The sequence below is a fragment of the Podarcis liolepis genome (genome assembly GCF_965112155.1).
Source record: "Podarcis liolepis genome assembly, chromosome: 3".
Classification (NCBI taxonomy): Eukaryota; Metazoa; Chordata; class Lepidosauria; order Squamata; family Lacertidae; genus Podarcis; species Podarcis liolepis.
The window spans coordinates 86,629,073-86,648,975 of NC_139557.1; the positions used below are offsets into that span (position 1 = coordinate 86,629,073).

Genomic DNA, 19,903 nt, shown 5'->3' on the forward strand with positions numbered 1-19,903 from the left:
GCTGCAGTCTGAGAGAGTATTGGGGGAAAGCCAGGAGAAACTGTGGCCTGATTTTCCTTAAGGCATGGTGCCAAATTAGGTGTGATGTTAATCATGTGGCTGGTCTTTGCCTGTTTGCTTTCTGCTCACTAAATAGCAGCTGCACACCATCCACCCCTGAATTCATGATTGTGATGCAGGGGAAAAAATACTTTTTCCTTTTACCTTATGAGGCAGGGAAAAACAATATCCATTCCAACCTAAGTGATTCTGTGTCTCATACCTCCTCCTCCTCATTTGCCAGAAATAAAAACTTTTCAACCAGTGGAGAGAGGAGGAAGAGAGGGGCATGTGAGAGGCAAGAGAGAGAGAGAGCCAGGAATGATGGGGAAGGCCTCCTCATAGGCTTGGTTTGTGGCCCCCAGATTCTCTTGCTTTCTTTGTCTTGCTTGAAAGGCAGAAACAGAGCAGCAGGTCGCGAGGCATGCCCAAACAACTATCTCTTAATTTAGGGGGGCACTGAGTGTTCATTGAAAGAAAAATGCTTCTAAACAGGTAGGCACAGTGGAATTAATTGCCGATGACCACTCACTAGAGAACTTTGGGCAGGCTCTGAGGTGGAGCTAAACACTGTCAAAGGAAACCTTTCACAACTCACGAAACTGGCCCTGGAAGTCCGGGTCCTGGGTCAATCCAGAGCTGAATTTATGATTTGTAAAAATGTCAAAACCCAAGCCTATACTAAGAAAACAGCATGCACTTTTCACCTTACAGGATGACTTTTTATTATTGTTATTTGCCACAGGGTGGAGAGGGAAAAGTGCAATCTTTATTTGTTTTTCTTTTTATCATACAGAAGTCCCCATCTCAGAATACACACACACACACACACACACACACACACACACACACACACACACACACATTGCTTGTTCTCCTATATTATGTCATTTCTCTTCCTTCTTGGCCGTGCCATTTCTGGGTTGACAAGGCAACAGTGTGCATTGTGTAAATAAAGTTTGTTCTTCTTTTGAAGTATTTGGGAAGGCTTTGAAAATCTGGCTGCAGCTGTTCCCAATAATCTCAACTTTCTGCTCTATTTCTCTGGTTAACCTTGCTGACTCAAAACAACAATAACAAAAAACAAAAAATGTAGCCTGAAGGAAACAGTGCTAGCTGCTTTCTTCACTTTCCTGTGGCATATTTACTGGAGATTTTCTGTACAGATCTTTGATGTCCGTTGCTCTTTCTCTGCAAGGATTCCCATAGAGACAGGGAAGAGCTCACACAAGTGAGTTTCCACAGACAGAAAGGTGGGAAGCCTGACGGCCTCCTCCACATTCAAACCATCAGAGAAGCAGTGGCAAGCGGCTAATAATATGCCAAAAGATATTCCTCCTCCCCCCCCCCTCTCTCTCTCTCTGTGTGTGTATTTATGAAGATCTGGCTACATTTCTTCTATGAACGAAAGCAGCATCAATACAGTGTTACTTCTGCATTCAATCTAAAATGTTATGGCTGCAATCTAACCTGGGAGAAACTCATTGAACTGAATAGGTATTAGTATGTCTGAGTGGTCATGCATGGGATTGTACTGTAGATCCCATTTAGGATCATCATTAGTTTGACCTTAAATTCAATAAATTCAGGTCAAATCTAGGTTTGTAAATGGCAAAAAATAGCCTCCAATTTTCTTCACTGCTGCAAGTCTGAGATCAGCGTTGGTGGTGGTGACTGGAAATGCTCTTTACTCTTAGTTGGTTTCATCATTTGCTTTTGGAAAGTATTGCTTGAGAATTTGAAGAAACCAAAACAATCAGTGCAGTTCTGAGATCATCAGATAAAAACAGTGCAGCTTAGAAAGTCCACTATCATGATTCAAAGTGGCATCCAATTGTACCCAGATGTAGACAAAAACCTGCCCATTGATCTCAAAAACCACCATGCAAAATTTGGTTACAACATCTTAAGTGTTGTCGAAGTGCATAGAGAACAGATAAACAACTTTCCAAAATATAAAGTAGATTTTAAAGTTGATTTGCAGTCAAGTTACATAGGCCACAGGGACGCGGGTGGCACTGTGGGTTAAACCACAAAGCCTAGGACTTGCCGATCAGAAGGTCAGTGGTTTGAATCCCGCGACGGGGTGAGATCCTGTTGCTCGGTCCCTGCTTCTGCCAACCTAGCAGTTCGAAAGCACGTCAAAGTGCAAGTAGATAAATAGGTACCGCTCTGGCGGGAAGGTAAATGGCATTTCCGTGCGCTGCTCTGGTTCACCAGAAGCAGCTTAGTCATGCTGGCCACATGACCTGGAAGCTGTACGCCGGCTCCCTCAGCCAATAAAGCGAGATGAGCACCGCAACCCCAGAGTCGGCCACGACTGGACCTAATGGTCAGGGGTCCCTTTACCTTTACATAGGCCACATAGGAAATAAAGAAGCCACCTTCTACTGAGTCCATCTGGCTCAGTAATGTCTACACTGACTGGCAGCGGCTCTCCAAGATTTTAGACAGGGAATATTTCCCAGCCCTACCTAGAGAAACCAGGGATTGAACATGATGTGTTTTGCACACAAAGCAGATGCTTCATGTGTCCATTCCAAGAGAAATGCTGGGGGTTGCTCTGTAGGGCAGGATAGTCCCAGCAGCAGCAGCAGCAGCACCCTGTTGACTTTTAAGTGGCTGGCTAAGGCAGGGTTTCTCTGTCATATCTGTAGATTTGTATAGTGCTCTAGTTAGAGTCATATCCATTGCTGATGGAAGTTTCTTTTTTTGTTTCATGCATTTCTTCTGGTTTCTACTTTGCCATTTGAATATGCAGGTTTAATTTTTTCACTTGCATGTTAATGATTGCTAGCTGTGTGCAATATATAGATACTAATATAATGAAGACGTGAGTTCTGACTGTTTAAAAAAACATCAAGGCCAGCAAAACTCTATGGACTCCTGAATATGCTATTGAAAACCAACCAGCCAAATGAATCTCTCTCTCTCTCCTTCATAGAAAGACTACTGCCACCCAATTTAGCATAAATTGTAGCTTGTTTGGAGAAGGGCAAAATATCTTCTTGAGAATCATATCTGGGCATAGATTTATCCCACCTTATTGGTACATTAAACTTAGTATGCTCACTGTGAAACAAAGAAAGAACATTTCCCACTGTGTAAAATAACATTAATGCTGTGACAAGGAGGACAGGTTTTGGGAATGAAAATGTTCCCAGAATTAATGTCCTGGCTTCCATGCAATTACCAGTATCCCACAAAGCATTCAAACCGAAACCTGCATTATAGCAGGAAACAGTTATACTGAGGTTCAAGCTTATCTAGAAATGCCCCCCCTCCTCCTTCTGATCTGGAAACTTTCCCCCTTACTCCACACTGCCTCACAGTCACTTTTCCAGCTCCATGACAACACTAACCTAGGGAAATGGCCTCTTGAACTTAGGGGGACTTCCATAGCACTGGGCTCCGAAACATGTTTTTTCTTGGTGGGGGGGATTGCAACCGTCATCTGTGGCCTTCTCTGTGTACGCTTTCCATGAGAGGTCCTGGCAACACAAGAATGAGCCTTTTCAGTGGTGGCTCCCCACTCGAGGAATGCTCTCCTCAGGGAAGCTCCTCTAGCACCATCATTGCTTGTCTTTAGACACCAGGCAAAAACATTTATTTTCCACCAGGCCCTTTGGCTTTTAAATACCTGTGGCATCTTTCTGTAGGTGGGATGTTTCAGTCCTGTCTTTTAAAAATATGAAAGCGTTTTAGATCCCTTCCCCACAGTTCTGTTTTTTATGCTGGTTTTAATGTGTGTGTTGTTTATTTATGTTTGTAAATCACTTTTGTAAAAAAAAAAGACTAATCAATACTGTAATTTAAATACTAAATAGTTGAAGATAAAGAATTGTACCCTCATCTAAATTCCAGGTCCAACCAGTCATCCATCCTCAACCCAAATAGAGCTAAGGTGCAGAGGAGACCAGAATTAACTGCGGCAGAAATACTTTCTGTGATGTTTTTTGTGTGTGGTGTTTTTTGGTGGATGGAACCCTACACAACGGCAACCCACATTCCTTGAAGCATAACACAACATGTACAGACAGCATCAACAAGTGACCTTATGAGAAAAAGAAAATTAGCAGCAAGAGGAGAACAAATTCAAACCTCCCTCAGAGGCTGAAAGTGATTGAAAAGCTTTGATTTGAAATTCTCTCTCTTTCGGTCCTTTTACTCAACTTTAACAGAACGGAAGACAAAGACAAATGTTGTATTGCTGTTTAAAGCGAGTTCATTCCTGTGTTCTCAAAGATGCCCCAAATCTATGTAAGGAACGGCAGGTTCTCAGAAGGAAAGTGACGATATATACAGCAGCAGTGGGGAATGGGAGGCAGGCAGTGGGCTGGATCATTGTCTCCCTCCTGCTCACAAGCCAACTTTAACAGGTAGAAAAGGCCACACACCTGCCAGTCACCTAAAATCATAATGGTATCAATTATATACCCCCCTTAAAATAATAATAATATTTGATTGATTCTCAGATATATCAAAAGTAAGGAAAAAAGGTTGCCCATTTTTGCCTGCAGCGTTTTAAATCAGGCCAATAAGCAGAGCTGTGTGCCATCAGAATATTGCTGACAACATACTCCAGATGACCCCACTCAGTGGTTTCACTCAACAAATTAGATCCCGATGAAAATTCTCCCATCCTCATGCCTGGTTTGTTTGTTTTTAATGATATAATAACAACCAACACATGGTTTGGTGTTGAGGTGATTTACTCACTTTCGTGAGCATAAAAAAATACGTTGGATTGCATTTTTGGGGTGGCAAGGTAGGGTGGAGAGAGACCAGGGCAGCGAGTATCTTGATATTTCCCCCGCCCTCCCTATGTAGCTTCCCTTCTCTTTATATGCCCCCTGTCCCTTCACTGCATCCTCACCAAACCGAGAGAAGCAACCGTTCAAGCAGGTTCTTCTTTGGAAGCGATTGCTGAATGAAAACCTAATTTGGCTTGTCTTTGTAATGGGCCAGGGCTGGGCACCAGGCTTATGCAACAGATAAAGATGAGTAACTACATAATGAGGTTAAAATATTCATTAAGCTAATTGCACGTTAATTAAGTAAAGTACGCTATTAGGGATCCATTGAGCTCCATCTGTGTGGGCAAACAGGAGTGAGAATAATCACACCAGAAGAAAACCAAGGGAGAGACAGGCAATGGCACGGCTAGAGGGGCTGCATCACGGGAAGCGTTAGAGCTGAGGTCATCAGCATGAAGCTCTCTGAGCTGAGTCCATGTTCCCTTCCCACCAACACCAGATCATAGCTGTCAACCTTCCCTTTTTTGGTGGGAAATTCCCTTATTCCAGCGCCGTTTCTGCTGCTTCCCGCTGCTATCCCAGATTGTTAGATATCCCGTAGACTGTCCCCGGGACAGGTGAGGCTGCTGATCCCTTATTTTCAAATCTGAAAGTTGACAGCTATGCACCAGATAGTAAAATCTCCACCTGCCTAAACCGTCCCACTTTGGACTGCCACGGAGAGGAAAACAGGGGCTCACTTGATGAGAATGTTTCTCCACAAAATAAATTGCCAGCATATCAAAAGCAATTATGTTAAGGCAAAGGTTGGACTAAGACCTTTTCCTTCCTCTCTTCCTCTCTCTCTGTTATATATAATATTAAATTTTCTGTTTTACAATTGAGAATATTCATTTAGACAACCTTAAAATACCAATGACTTTGCTTCTTCTCTTTCTATGGTTCATTTTGCATAGCATAAATCCCTGCATATTTTATATAAACTAAACCATTCAATATTCCATTATTACTTCCATCAAAACTTATTTACACTGTAGAATTTATCTTAATGCTGCCAACGTTTTCAAGTGTACACAATTTCCCCTCATATATTCAATAAACATTTTCCAATCTTCTTTAAACAAATGTTCTTCTTGTTCTCTTGTTCTATAAGTTAGATCTGCAAGCTGCGCATATTCCATCAGTTTAAGTTGCCATTCATCTTTGGTAGAGACCTCGCTCGTTTTCCATTTTTGGGCTAACAAAACATGGGACTAGGACCCTTTTCCTACAGCAAGTACTCTTGACAGTTTAAAAGCAGAACAGGGTTAAAACTTTTGGGAATTATAGGGACAGAACTACCCAAACTGTATAGAAATTTATTCATGTATGCTACTACAGCAGCAAGAATGTTACTTACCCAAAAATGGAAAGAAGCAGAAGTCCCAACAAAAGAAGAATGGATACAAAAACTTACGGAATATGCATAAATGGTGATACTTACTGGGAAAATAAGAAATCAAGATAAACTTTTTATAAAAGAATGGAAATGGCTTATGGAATATTTACAAACAAACTGTAAACAGATAAAAACACTGGCAGAATTATTGTAATAACCTGCGGTTTATTTAAAGCAGATGAATAAATGAGCAGATTAAGTTAATTTGGATACGGAGAAAATATTAAAAATGAACTTAAGGAAAGAGAGGGAAGGAAGTCAAGTTTTGAAATGTTAAAATGATTGTAAAATGATTGAAATGTATAAAACTGAAAATCATAAAATGAATGAATGAATAAAAACTTCACAGCTTAATACTTGCTGGTACTGGGGCAAAACAGCAGCAATGCAGGTATTCTCCATGGGCACCTCATCTACAATGCCCCACTCTGGAAGGATCCTTGCAAGATGGTAGTTTCCCAGGCCCTAGAGATGCTCACCCCACCTGCACTGCTGCCACCTAAGCAGTGGCAAAATCCAAAGATGGAGGAAGAGGCGGCAGCGTGTGAGCCAGCCACTCTGTCTCAGGTCGTGAAATGTCTTGCCTCAGCTGTGAAGCACAGTTCCCCTTTGAGCATGCTCGGTTTCAAATGGGTGCTTTTTCTGACTCCACAAATATTTCCAAGTGGCAATGCTCACAGTCTCCAGCTGCAAATGTTCGACAGCTCTGCATAGCCAGGGTGAGGTGTTACATGCACTTCCTGGGCTTTGTACAGCTGTCTACTGTACTCTTTGGATAGCGAGGAAAGAGAGTAACTTTGGGAAAGGGGGAACTGGCAGGTAAGATGGGCAGCATCAGTTTTCTGTTACTCCAGAGGGTTCAAGCAATCATTGGACCCAAGGGATTTAATGTACAAGAAGAAGAATTTAAACTAAACATTCGGAAGAAATTCCAGATGGTACAACCCATTTGGCAGTGGAACTGGCTGAACTGGACGGTGGTGGGCGCTCCCTTATTAGAGGTCTTTCAGCAGAGGCTGGATGGCTACCCAGCAAGATTGATGTATTAGTGAGTTTCTTGCATCATGAGTTGGACTAGATTATATTTGAGGTACCTTTCAATTCTACGGTTTTCTGAATTAATTTTTGAGCTGAGCAAGTGGGGAGTCATCAAAGTGTATGTGTGGAAGGTGTGTGTGTGTGTGTGTGTGTGTGTGAGAGAGAGAGAGAATTTCTCAAAACCTGGAATATCGAAAGAGCTCCAGGAAAAATAGAACAGATTGCTGCTCCATTTAAAGCACAATCCAGGGCACATCTACTCAGAAGTAAATCAAACTGAGTTAAACTGGGCTCATTCCAGGTAAGTGAGCATAGGATTGCAGCTTTAAACGTCTTGTGTCAGGGCCACAGAGGACAGATTTGTTAATAAATACCTCTTCAAAAAAGAAGAAAATTTGATCTGACATAATTACGACCAAGGCTCCAAAAGGCAGAACAGGGGAAGAGTCTAAATATTTCATGATAAAATTCATTAATAATGGAACATAAGAACTAAATTACATAACTGCCACCTTAAGTTAAATAATATTTTTTTCCATAGAGGGAGAAGCAGATGGGATGAGTCCCACAGCCAATACTTTTAGTTCAATATATGAATAATTCTGGCAAACAAAAATATTAAGATTTACAGAAAGCGGGGGTGGGGTGGATTCTATCAAGAAAGAGGATTTGGAGAAGGAAAAATTAGTGCTGCCACCAGTGATTGGGCATGGGGAAAGTAACTGGAATATTGTGCCCTTAATCTTGCAACTTGTCTGTATTCAGAGAAACTGTATTCAGAGAAACTGAATACAGTCTCTTTCCGTTTGTTGGTTTCTCATCATAGAAATGACGCCACTTCTTGTTATTTTTAATTATTGTTCTGCAGAATTGAAGCTGGCACAGCTTGTGACAAAGGCCTGTGACCTCCAGATGGATTTCTGAAGGACTCAAGTATCATACTGTAAATGTCCAGCGCCTGAAATTTGGGTGAGATCTTTCAACAAGCTCACATAATTGAGTTCCCCAAGTTCCTAAGCCTGATAATTCAGGCTTGTTATCCTGAGTTAACCTCACTCACAATTAATTTACATGAAGCAAAGTTGCTAGGTAAGATCCCTGGAGCCTCAGTGCTCTAAACTTGAATATCATTCGGAACCCCTCTATCCTTCATTAAAGATTTTAATCCAGTGCACATTTATCTGGAAGCAAATCCAACTGCTTTCAATTAGAATGACTTCTGGGTAAACATGCATAAGCTTAGGCCACAAGCTGCTTGTACGCAAGGGCCTTGCTTTGTTGTTAAATTGGTTTAAAAGCTAACAAACATTCTGCTATGTGTACCCCAGTCTTTGAGCAATGAGATGCTTTAGGGGAGCCAGCACATACTTCATGTTGGGATTCCTCGGAATGAAGGTTGCCAGAGACTGTGGTGTCTTTGTGATAGATGGTTTTATTTACATATATAGAACAACCTGAGCATAGAATGGAAGGGCTCACAACATTGACACTTCAATGGATCTTACTGCCCCATTAGATTTCCTAGTCGTTTCTCCCCACCAACTACAAGCCTTACTTTTGGTTTGGCACAGAGAGCAAGTCAAACCTCTCTGTCTTCCTAGCTTCAGGCAATACCAGGCAATACTAACCCCTGGCCTGTTGTTCTCCCACCCCTAGGAAGCACCACTAGCTAGTTGTTTCTACGGCAACACACCTGTACTTGAATAACTCTTTAGTCATGTAAAAAGGATGCCTAAGAGACTTAGCTAGGGACATTAAATGGTTTAGCCACTTCAGCAGTGACCTTCTACTACAGAATCCCATCTTACAGCTATAAAAGCACAGACCTGGATGGACTTCAAAGATGGCATCCAAAGTAGCCCCCATCCTATAACAATACTAAGCATGGGAAGCTGTCTTACCCTAGGTCCGAGTCTGAGCTCCACGTCTTTCCCATTGCTTACTGCCTGATTCTTTCTAAATGAAAATGCAAGGCATGTGCTCTTCCCCTCCTTGAAATGGGGGAAGGATCATGGATGAGTGGTAGAACGTATTTGTTGAGTATTAGATGTCCCAGTTTGGTCCTAGGAATTGCCAGTGCAATGGAACTTAGGTATAAGGCTGGCCCAAGGACATTGGGGGTGGAATTCCACTAATGAGTCCCATCAGTGCAAGGACCTCCACTTCCATGACAGGGCTCCCCACCTTCACCCTACACCCTCTAATTGCTTGGGGTGGGGTTAGGAGAACTCCCAGAGCAGCGTGCAGGTGGAGGAGAGAATGGATCACCCCCCCCCCCGGCAAGCCAAAATGCTTGCCCTGATGGAACAATAGCCTTAGTGTGACTTTGAATTCCTCCCTTTGCTGCCTGAACTGAGGGACAAGGATACTAGATCTCCTCCAGATGACCTATTTCAATCTGCAAAAAACAACAACAAATCGGTGTTTCCTCTGATTAAGCACTAAAGAGTGGGTTTACACAGGGAAAGCTCCAGGCAAAAAATAAAAATGTTTTAATGCTCAGACCCAGAGTGCGGGCCTGTGCCTGGAAAGAGTGGGGCAAAAGCCCATCTTCATTGAGCATTTATTCGGATTTATTTGCAGGGCACAACTAACTTTCCAGCATGGATTTGAATTCCTTCTACTAAATAGTGACAGTCTGGCGATACCCCTTACTTCAGACCATGATGGAACAGTGTCCACCTTGACGCATAAGAGAACCAGGCTGGCTTAGGGGCAACTGTGTCTTACAACAGAAGATAAGGACTAGGAGGCTCAAAAGGTACAGATGGAGCTGTCACCACCACTACCACAAAACACACACACACACACTGCTGCATCTTGCACCTCAGGCACCTGCTTCTCTCTGCTTCCTTTTAAGGTTTTGATCCTGCCAGGCAGCAGAGCCAGGAAAGACATTTGCCAGGGGCCTTGGATTGCTGAATTTGCCACTCAGAGTTGACAACACTGGGCTAAATAAACCAAATGGTCTCTAACTCTGCTTCCAAAATGTACATATGCTCAGACTCCGGCAAATTTGCAAGGAAATAAAGTGAAGATGCTCACTTTTCCACTGGCCATTGCTTCTCTCTCTTTATCAGCACCAGTGGTTTTACAGGCATTAGCAGGCGAAGCATGGAGACAAACATTATCCCCTGCTAATATCTAAAGATGAACCTGCTGTTATGTGTACAGTGCTGGGGCTGGCATGAAGTCACTGGCAATCCTACAGTAGTTGGAGGTCTATAATGAGGGTGGCCAGATACTGCTGAAAGTCCCCCATCTGCACAACTATTCAAGGTGCAAAGCCCTGTCCTCTTTTGCCATCCTATTGATAGCTGCTTTTTCTGGGGGTACGCAGGGGTACGCGTACCCCTAAACATTTTGTGACTCTAACAGGAGAAGAAACTAATAATAATAATAATAATAATAATAATAATAATAATAATAATAATAATTTCTTCTCTAGCATGGTGAATCATCAGTTCCATCGCTACCCCCGGTGGCGGCCTCATTTCCTGTCACAGTGTTTCCTGAGTCTCAGACAGAAGCAAGCGTTTAATGTGTGAAGTAGGAGTTGGAATCTAGAACAGTGATTGGTCAGTTTCTTTGTTACCAACTCTGATGGTAACTTCCTTTCCTTTCCTTGTGTTTCCTGAGTTTCAGACAGAACCCAACCTCATGCCAATATGGAGGTTACTGTGAGCTGTCAGCTGTGTAATATGAGGTAATGCATGTTCTTTGTACTTTTGTCCATTTACTGTATTTATTTTTCCCGATTGGAGCTATGAAATGGTGATGTTCTTGAGTCAAAATGAGAGTACCCCTAAACTTTTTAAAAAGAAAAAAGAAGAAGCACTGGGTCTAATCATCCGGACATTTACAGCACAATGCTATACATGTTCCCACTATGGGACTTAATCCCAGGTGACTGTATATAGCAGGGGTGGGTAACCCCAGTCCCAGGGGCCGGATATGTTCCACCCACAAAGCGTGTTCTCCCTAACAGAGAGCACGTGTTGCGTTTGGGGAACAGGCCGCCCAGCCATGACTAGGCAAATTAATCTGCAACCCTGGCCTTTAGGGTTAATCGGGTTGCTGGGGGAATATGATTGTTACCAATTTGGAGGAGGAGTCAGAAGCTTTAAATAGAAGGGCCAGACGTAGGGACGTCCTCTTGGCCGTTTTGCATCGGATCACCCGCCCTCCCTCCCTTTAATAGGGGTTTTTTTTATTTAAGCTGATCGCTTGACCTTGCTATGCCTGTCATGGTGTCGTTCGCCTTGGTGTGGGGGCACGGTAGGAATTTTGCCATCTGGCTGATTGGCTGGTGCCATTTGGTTTTTGCCTACTGTGTAGCAAATCGTCACAACTTGTAAGGTTGGCGGTTAGGCATTGGTTAATTGGTGCTTGGAGGGGTAAGTGCCTACCCCTCCAAATGATGCGGAAAGGGAATTCCGTTAAAGGAATCCAGGGGCTTGCCATTCTTTTGTCCTTGTCCGTGGAGCCGGACTTGGGCCGTGCAAGCCCCACCGGAACATGAGGGTCAGAAGTGAGGGCCTGTTTCCCGGCCTCCCTTCTATCCAATACTTGTTTCCCACACTGGCTTCCGGTGGAGTCCGGAAGGGCCAGCTCTGTCCTTGAGGGCCAGGACAGATAGTCATAACCAATGCCTAAGCAATCACTCACAATTTTTTGTATTTTGAATAAAGTTGTGGCCAAAATTATGCCAAAAACCTTAAACAAAATTGATGTGTGAAGTGTGTAATTATTTGGGGGGTGGCACTGTGGAACTCAACACGCAAGTGATTCCTCCCCCTCCAAGACCCCACCAATGTTGCACCGTTCAGACACCAGATACTTCCTTCATATAGTGCAGCCACCACCATTATGGTGTTTCCTCTGGCAGGACTTCCCCAACTGCATGGCAGAGCCAGCCAGAAGAGGAATTTCCCTCCCACACTGATCCAGACTGTGTATATGCTACACTGTTAAAGGACATTCCAAGGACATTCTTTCTCTTAAAGAATTCTGGGCACTGTAGCTTGCCCCTCGCAGAGTTACGGTTCCCAATAACCCTTAACAAACGGCAATGCCCAGGATCCCATGAGGTAAAGAATGTGCTTCAATGTGCATTAAAGGTATAGCAGGTGCACAACCCCTGGATTGGTAATTGGCACATGGATTCCCACATACCTCAGAGATTCAAAGTTGCTGGAAATTTTGAAACCATATTCTCCTTCTTTAAGTTGGGAACAGCGGTGCTTCTCCACTTGGGCGGTGCCATTCTGCTCCCTGAAGTAGTGGCCTCATTTGCATCATGGCTGGGCCAGCTCTGAGTAGCACAAAATAGGTAGCGCAAGGAGGGCCTGGAGATCATGCCACACCATAGTTGCATCCCCATTTGCAATGTTCCAAGGCGTTGAGGCTTCTAGGCAAGACCAGCACTGCCCATAAGCCTATTCTCAATGTCTTTTGCATTGGACCCTGAACTGGCTGGAGTCTGGTCCAAGATGCATTGCTGATGGTGGACTCCCCAAAACCCAGTATTTTGCAGCAGCTGCTTGCAACCTCAAGTGACCATGTTAACCAACCTGAAAGTGTCAGTTATCAAGTTTCATGGTATCCCGTCTGCTCCAGGGATGGCCAGCAACAGAACCCAATGGGATAGGAGGTCTTATTTTGTTTTCATTTTATAATTTGGCAGCAAGAGTTGAGCATTAAGCAAAGTTATCAGAGGAGCTCATTGCACACTGTGTGCAGGGGTGTGGGTTCTATTAAAAATCCATTTGGGGAAGAATTTGCCGAGCACGCCAAGCGGGAGAGTGAATGCAAGCAAAATAAAATTGTTTACAAATTCAAACAATTATTCATGAAAGGTTATTTTGCTGTATTAGCTCAGCTGTACAGACAGTGTGGGGGTTAAGAAAAGAATCTATTAATAGCTCAATAAGAGAAGTGACAGCTGTGCCATTTTCTTTAGGTTCTCTGTAGCCAGCGGTAAAACCCACATCTTTTATAGTGTTATTAAGCATATTTTCAGATGGATGGAACACTCTCAAGAGCACATCTCCACAAAGCCGATTTATTTATTTAAAAAACCACTGTAGCCTTCTTTTCTTTGTAAAATAAACAGCTTGCAAGCACCTCCCTCCAGTAAAATGCACTGAAATAGTTCAAATTACAAGACAGTTCAAGTTACTAAAATCAGATTCATATATTAAAACTAAGAGCAAGGCAAAACAATTCAGTATAAAACAGGGAAACAGACCTTTAAACCAGAAGCTCTGCAAATAAAAAGGTGTTAGTACCTATATTGAAGCTTAAAAGGTAGAGGATGTGGTTCAACTAAGCTTTGCTCAGAATAGATCCATTGATGTTAATGGACCTAACTTATCCATGCTTACCTTTTGCCTTGTGCTTTCTGGGCATAGGTCCACACTTTAAAGTTCAGTGTTTGAGCGCCAGGGCTTTTTTCAGCCAGAACTTGCCGGAACTCAGTTCTGGCACCTCTCAGGTGGGCGCCATTGCCATTATAAGAGAACAAGGACAGTGTTCATGGTGAATTCCAGCACTTCTTTTTCTAGAAAAATAGCACTGCTGAGAGCCCTCCCCCTTTTTTTAGCCCTGGAGCTTTCCCCGCAAAAACCTGCTCTTTAAAGCTGAAACACAACAAATGGCAAATCAGGTTTTCTGGGAATTGCCATTTGCTTTGAATCAATGGTAAAGAGTGGGTTTTTGTGGAGAAAGTGTCAGAGAAGAAGAAGAAGAAGAAGAAGAAGAAGAAGAAGAAGAAGAAGAAGAACAACAACAACAACAACAACAACAACAACAACAACAACAACACAGAGCTTTAAAGTGTGGACCATGCCTGGAAATCCAGGAGGAAAGGTAAGTGTGAATAAGCCCTTAGCCATGTTCGTTAGTTTCAGTGGATCTTAGTTGAAAGCAACCAACCCTGAGAGGAAGTTCCACAACCTGAGTGAAACAACAGAAAATCCCCTTTCTCTCATCCCAATCAATTATACTTCTAAAAAGTGATGGGTTACATAGAAATCAGGCAGGAGGACACAACATATATCAAGTACTGTCACCTTCTGCATTCTGGAAGTAAGACACATGGACATCCTAATTTAATTTTGTAAGTAAATACAAATTGCATTGTAAGCCTTCTTAGGAGAGTTTAACTATGGAAAGGTGGCATGCAAATAAATGATGCTGAGGATAGCGATTGTGAGCTGAAGGGGAGCATTACAAGCCACTGGGAATCGCATTCTGAATCAAGGAATCGCAAACTTCAGTGACATCACCATGGGAAAGTGGTTTTTACCTACAATCCTAGAGGGCAGGGGTGGGGAAATTGTGGTCCTCCAGTTGTTGTTGGCCACCAACTCCCATCATCCCTGCTCAGTGAACATACTGACTACAGCTGGAGTCCAACAAGCTCCCCACTCTGGTTGATGGCTGCTGACAGAGGATGCACTATTTAACTGGACTAGACAGGCCAATGATCTGACTCAGTAAAAGTCTGTTTCACATGTTCATATATGCTTGAGCTGGCTTCATAATCCATTTTATTTCTTTATTCAAGCAGAGTTATAGTCCGCCTTTTTATTGCATCCATGATTCTCAGGGAGGCTAATAACAAACATTAAACAACTATAAAATCCATGCATAAAACATAATAAATACAAAACAGCAAAGGCATGAAAAGGATGCAGCACATAAAAGCAGCTGAAAACAGAGAGGTCAGCTGGATAACGATCTCTGTATCTAGACATCTATGCACTAGTCAGATCACATACAGTGCACTGTGTTCCATTCTGGGCACCACAGTTTCAGAAGGATGCAGGCAAACTGGAATAGGTTCAGAGGGGGGCAATGAAGGTGGCTTGCAGTATGGAAAACAAGTGAAAGAAGCTGAGTATGTTTAGCCTGGTGAAGAGAATGAGAACATGTTAGTATTCTGCAGATACCTGACAGACTGCCACAATGAAGAAGGTAAAGATCTGTTCTCTACTGCCCCAAACAAGAGGACTAGATCTAGTGGGCTCACGCTGCAGGCTAAACTTTGGGAGAAAGTTATTGACAGTAAGAGCAGGTCAACAACATGAAACCAGCTTCATAGAGTGGCTTTCTCCCATTGGAAATCTTCAGACAGAAAGTGAGCAGCCATCTACTGGGGATTCTTTATTCCAGGGATTGGACTAGATCATGGAATCACAGAATTGTAGAGTTGGAAGAGACCTTGAGGGTCATCTAGTTCAGTTTCCTGAAATGCAGGAACCTCAACTAAAGCATCCATGACAGATAACCATCCAACCTCTGCTTAAAAGTCCATTACCTTTCAAGGGAGAGCATTCCACTGTCAAACAGCTTTTAACATCAGAAAATTCTTCCTGGTGTTTGGTCAGAATCTCGTTTCTTGTAGCTTGAAGCCGTTGGTTTAGGTTCTACCTTCTGGAGCAGGAGAAAACAAACTAATCTCCAAGACCCCTTCCAGCTTAGAATTCTATGATTCTACCACTTTCTGTGCTGCATAATGACTTCTTGCACTGCTGCTGTGCCAGCCCTGTTGATGGTAGATAGCACCTCCAGTCCATCAGTGTTCCCATGTGATTACAATATTTGGACTCAGCCAACATTGATGGAAGACCATCGTGACTTGTGACATCCTGTGAAAGTTCCAGTGCACTGCTGATCCCATGCTCATGCTGAGGCGGTAAAAGGAAGTCAAGTCCACATAACATTCACATTCCTGGGGGTTGGAGGAAGGGTATATAATTTAAAATATTTAATGTGGGTTGGGCGGGGGGAGCAAAAAGTTATTTTAACCAAAGCAGTTTATGGGCAGGATGACCTAATATGTCTTTTCCATTTCCAAAGTCTCTCAACCTACCCTAAGTTTACCATTAAGGAATCACATGCAAATTTAATTAAGTATTTAACGTTTTCCTTCCTGTAGCTCTCCGCCTCATCAACTCTTCATCTCATTTCAAATCTCAGCTGACTCTCTCTTTTCTCTCTGACTCATGTTTCACTCCCCCTGTGCTATTATCCCAGTAATTGTATGATTTAATTCTCTCAAATGTTTTGGGTTTTCTCTTTATGGGGAAGTTGTAATGCTGCATATTAGCCTTGCTAATGCTTGGTTTTTAGCCTGCACACAAGGCAATTTGGTGCCGGGTCCTTTGACCTCTGGAGACCTTCGTTCAGATTAGGGCAACAATAAGAATGAATGTGGTCGATTTATTCTTCTGTAGGGAAAAGCGTATTTTAGAGTCAGTCATGGTTTATTCATATGAATTCCAAGACACTGAGTGCTGCAGCATCAGCCTGAGAGTCACAATGGTACTACTTGGAGAGCCAAATCCAAACACTTACCTAGCCAGAATTGACAGCTTGTTTTACATGCCGGCAACTCTAGGTGGCTGCCTAGAGCAGTATGTTGAGCAGTATGTTTTTGCTGCTGCAAGGGATGGAAAGGACTCCTATCCCTTTTCAGTCAGTGGTTGCACTGATGAAATATAGTGAGGAAGACAGTTAGGAAGCAGGTTAGGAACATACCCGCCATACACTCTTTCAGGCCATTGGTCCATCTTGCTCAGTGTTGTCTGCATTTACTGGCAGTTGCTCTCCAGGAGCTCAGACAAGGGTTTCTTCTAATCTTACCTAAAGATACCCGGGGTTGGACCTGGGACCTTCTGCAAGCAGAGGAAGAGGTCTACCACTGAGCTACAGCGCATCCTTCAGGTTCTGAGTGGGCAGGCCTGTTTTGCACACTCAAAGTATTGACAATCTTTGGTAAACAATGGGCCCCTGTGACTTTCATCCTCACATGTGCAATGGGAACTTACTCTCGGCTTATTTTCATTCTGTGGTGGCCCCATAAATAGATGTCAATATGTATGAGCCTAAAGCTATGGTTTTCCCAGTAGTGATGTATGGAAGTGAGAGCTGGACCATAAAGAAGGCTGATTGCCGAAGAATTGATGCTTTTGAATTGTGGTGCTGGAGGAGACTCTTGAGAGTCCCATGGACTGCAAGAAGATCAAACCTATCCATTCTTAAGGAAATCAGCCCTGAGTGCTCACTGGAAGGACAGATCGTGAAGCTGAGGCTCCAATACTTTGGCCACCTCATAAGAAGAGAAGACTCCCTGGAAAAGACCCTGATGTTGGGAAAGATTGAGGGCACAAGGAGAAGGGGACGACAGAGGACGAGATGGTTGGACAGTGTTCTCGAAGCTAACAAAATGAGTTTGATCAAACTGCAGGAGGCAGTGGAAGACAGGAGTGCCTGGCATGCTCTGGTCCAGGGGGTCACGAAGAGTCAGACACGACTAAACGACTAAACAACAACAACAAAGGCTCGCCAGCCCTTACTCTCTCTAAATGTAAAAGGTCATTTCCACAGACTAGACAAGCTGTCCCAGACAGAGCTCTTAAGATCTATGATTCATGGGCTACTAAGGAAACATGAGAACCACATTCACACAGCTCATCCTCAATACAGTGGTACCTCGGTTTACAAACACTTCAGGTTACAGACTCCACTAACCCGGAAGTAGTACCTTGGGTTAAGAACTTTACCTCAGGATGAGAACGGAAATGGCATGGCGGCAATGGGAGGCCCCATTCGCTAAAGTGGTACCTCAGGTTAAGAATGATTACAGGTTAAGAACGGACCTCCGGAATGAATTAAGTTCATAACCAGAGGTACCACTGTACAAGGCCCCTTGTGAAAACAGGATGCTGGACTAGATGGGCCTTTGACCTGCTCCAGAAAGGGGTCTTCTAGCGTTCTCATGCAGTATGCATTACGTGCACCTAAAATGCAACGTGTAAACGTGCCAAATAAGTGTTTGAAAACGTCTCACACAGGAACACTCTTCAGAGAAACGGGATCACTTGCAGTTCCCTCTTGAGTGTACAGTTGATGGCAATGGTTGGTTTGGAGCTGTGCAATCTATTTACTTCATGTGCCAACAGGCAACAGGTATGGCAAAGCAAGTGGAAGCAAGAGAAAAATATCTCTGACCAAATCCGACCTACCTGTATCGGCATATAGGTGGTAGTAGCTGTCCTGATATGCAAAGCAGGAACAAGATGCTAGCAAGGATCCAGGAGCAAAGCTAAGCTAAGTGCATAATTATATGGTACTTGGGGTAATTTTCCTTTTCCTCTGAAAATGCACATTGGCTCTGATTTTCCTATCTGCAGATTGTAAGCTCATAATTAGCAGCAAATTACTCACACAAGTGACAATTTTTGTGCTTTCAAGTAAACAGACAAAATACCCGCAGTTCTCAAATTGCCTCTTGGTGCTGCAGACACCTGGCTCTTTCCGGCCTCATCCAGTCCACATATGGGGAAAGTGGGGGGAAATGAGATGGGGGGGAGGGATAAGGAGGAAACGTCTTTTCTCAAGTAGCTTAGAGAAGAGTGCTTCAAATATAACTTCAAGGGAAACAGCCGTGACTTCCTTAAAACCACACTGGGGGTGTGTCATGGCAGTTGTCCCTTGAGAAACAGCGGCTGGAATTGTTTTTGCTGCCGAGTCACAGCATGCCAGTGAAACGGGGCGGGGGGGGCAGCCTAACACCGCCCCCCAGTTGCTACATGAAATGAAATCCACAGAGAAACAGACTGCAGGGAATGTGTGCCTGGTTTGACTGGGGAGTAAAATGGATGTGAAGTTCTCTTTCATCTCCAAGTTCTACCTAACTTGAGATCTCTGGAGAAAGCTTGTTTTCATACATGAGACAGAGAGGGAATGAGCAAGTGAGGGAGGGAGGGGCTGAGCATAAACTGAAGCTAGAATTCAGCAATGTAACAGCTTCACTGTAGCAAAAGGACTAAGGCCTGTCTAAGGCGGCCATCCTTCACTGTATGTCCACTCCTGTGTAGCTACTCACAGCTTTTTCTCAACCTTCTTAACGTACTTGATAAAGTTGCCAGTTGCTGAAGACACTCAGCTCTATTTCTAAATAATAACTGAAACAGATGCTCTACCATTGAACTACAACTCTTCCCACTTGATAATTGTGTAAGGTATTCGGAGGAGGCTGTGTGTGTGTGTGTGTGTGTGTGTGTGTGTGTATCTGTGTCAGACTCAGCACATGCAACTGGAGCATTTATAAAAGGGATGAGTTCACAGTGGGTATGTCTTCAGGTCCTCACACTCCACTCCCAGGATCAGAAGCACTTCATGATGGCATCTAATCCAAACAATTTGTATGTGGCTTGATCTGAATCCCCGCTGGTTCCTTGCTCAGCTACACTTCATTGCCAGAGCAAGATACATCAGAACAGGGGATCATCTGGTCTGCTGACAGAAGGGCAAGCTATGCACTCAGCCGTTTGCCAATCCTAAGAAGCCTGCCTGCTGCACAAACAAAGCAGTAAGGATGGCAAAGCGCCGTTGCAGTTTCAGCGCTGCTGGAAATTTCAGGAATGAACAAGCCCAATACCCTAATCTGTTTGGCAAGTGGCAAAGTACCAATGAGGTAAGGGGAAAACAAGATTATGGGCAGATGGCCTGGCGCTGCCATCTTTTGCTTTACTTAATATTAATATGCATGCCATGCTTGCAAGGGAAAAAGGCAGGATGAAACAATTAATCTGGAGCATCCAGCCAAAGAAAGGCAATA

At 43.5% G+C, this 19,903-nt stretch overlaps 1 long non-coding RNA gene across 1 annotated transcript in view; it reads left to right on the forward strand.

The window, feature by feature from the left end:
• Positions 1–10,179: 10,179 nt before the first annotated feature.
• LOC310704166 overlaps positions 10,180–19,903 on the forward strand; it is a 44,488-nt gene continuing 34,764 nt past the window's right edge. Inside the window, exons 1-2 of the long non-coding RNA XR_014524618.1 lie at positions 10,180–10,262; positions 10,918–10,978. This is a non-coding gene — a long non-coding RNA (uncharacterized lncRNA). The remainder of the gene's footprint in view (positions 10,263–10,917; positions 10,979–19,903) is intronic.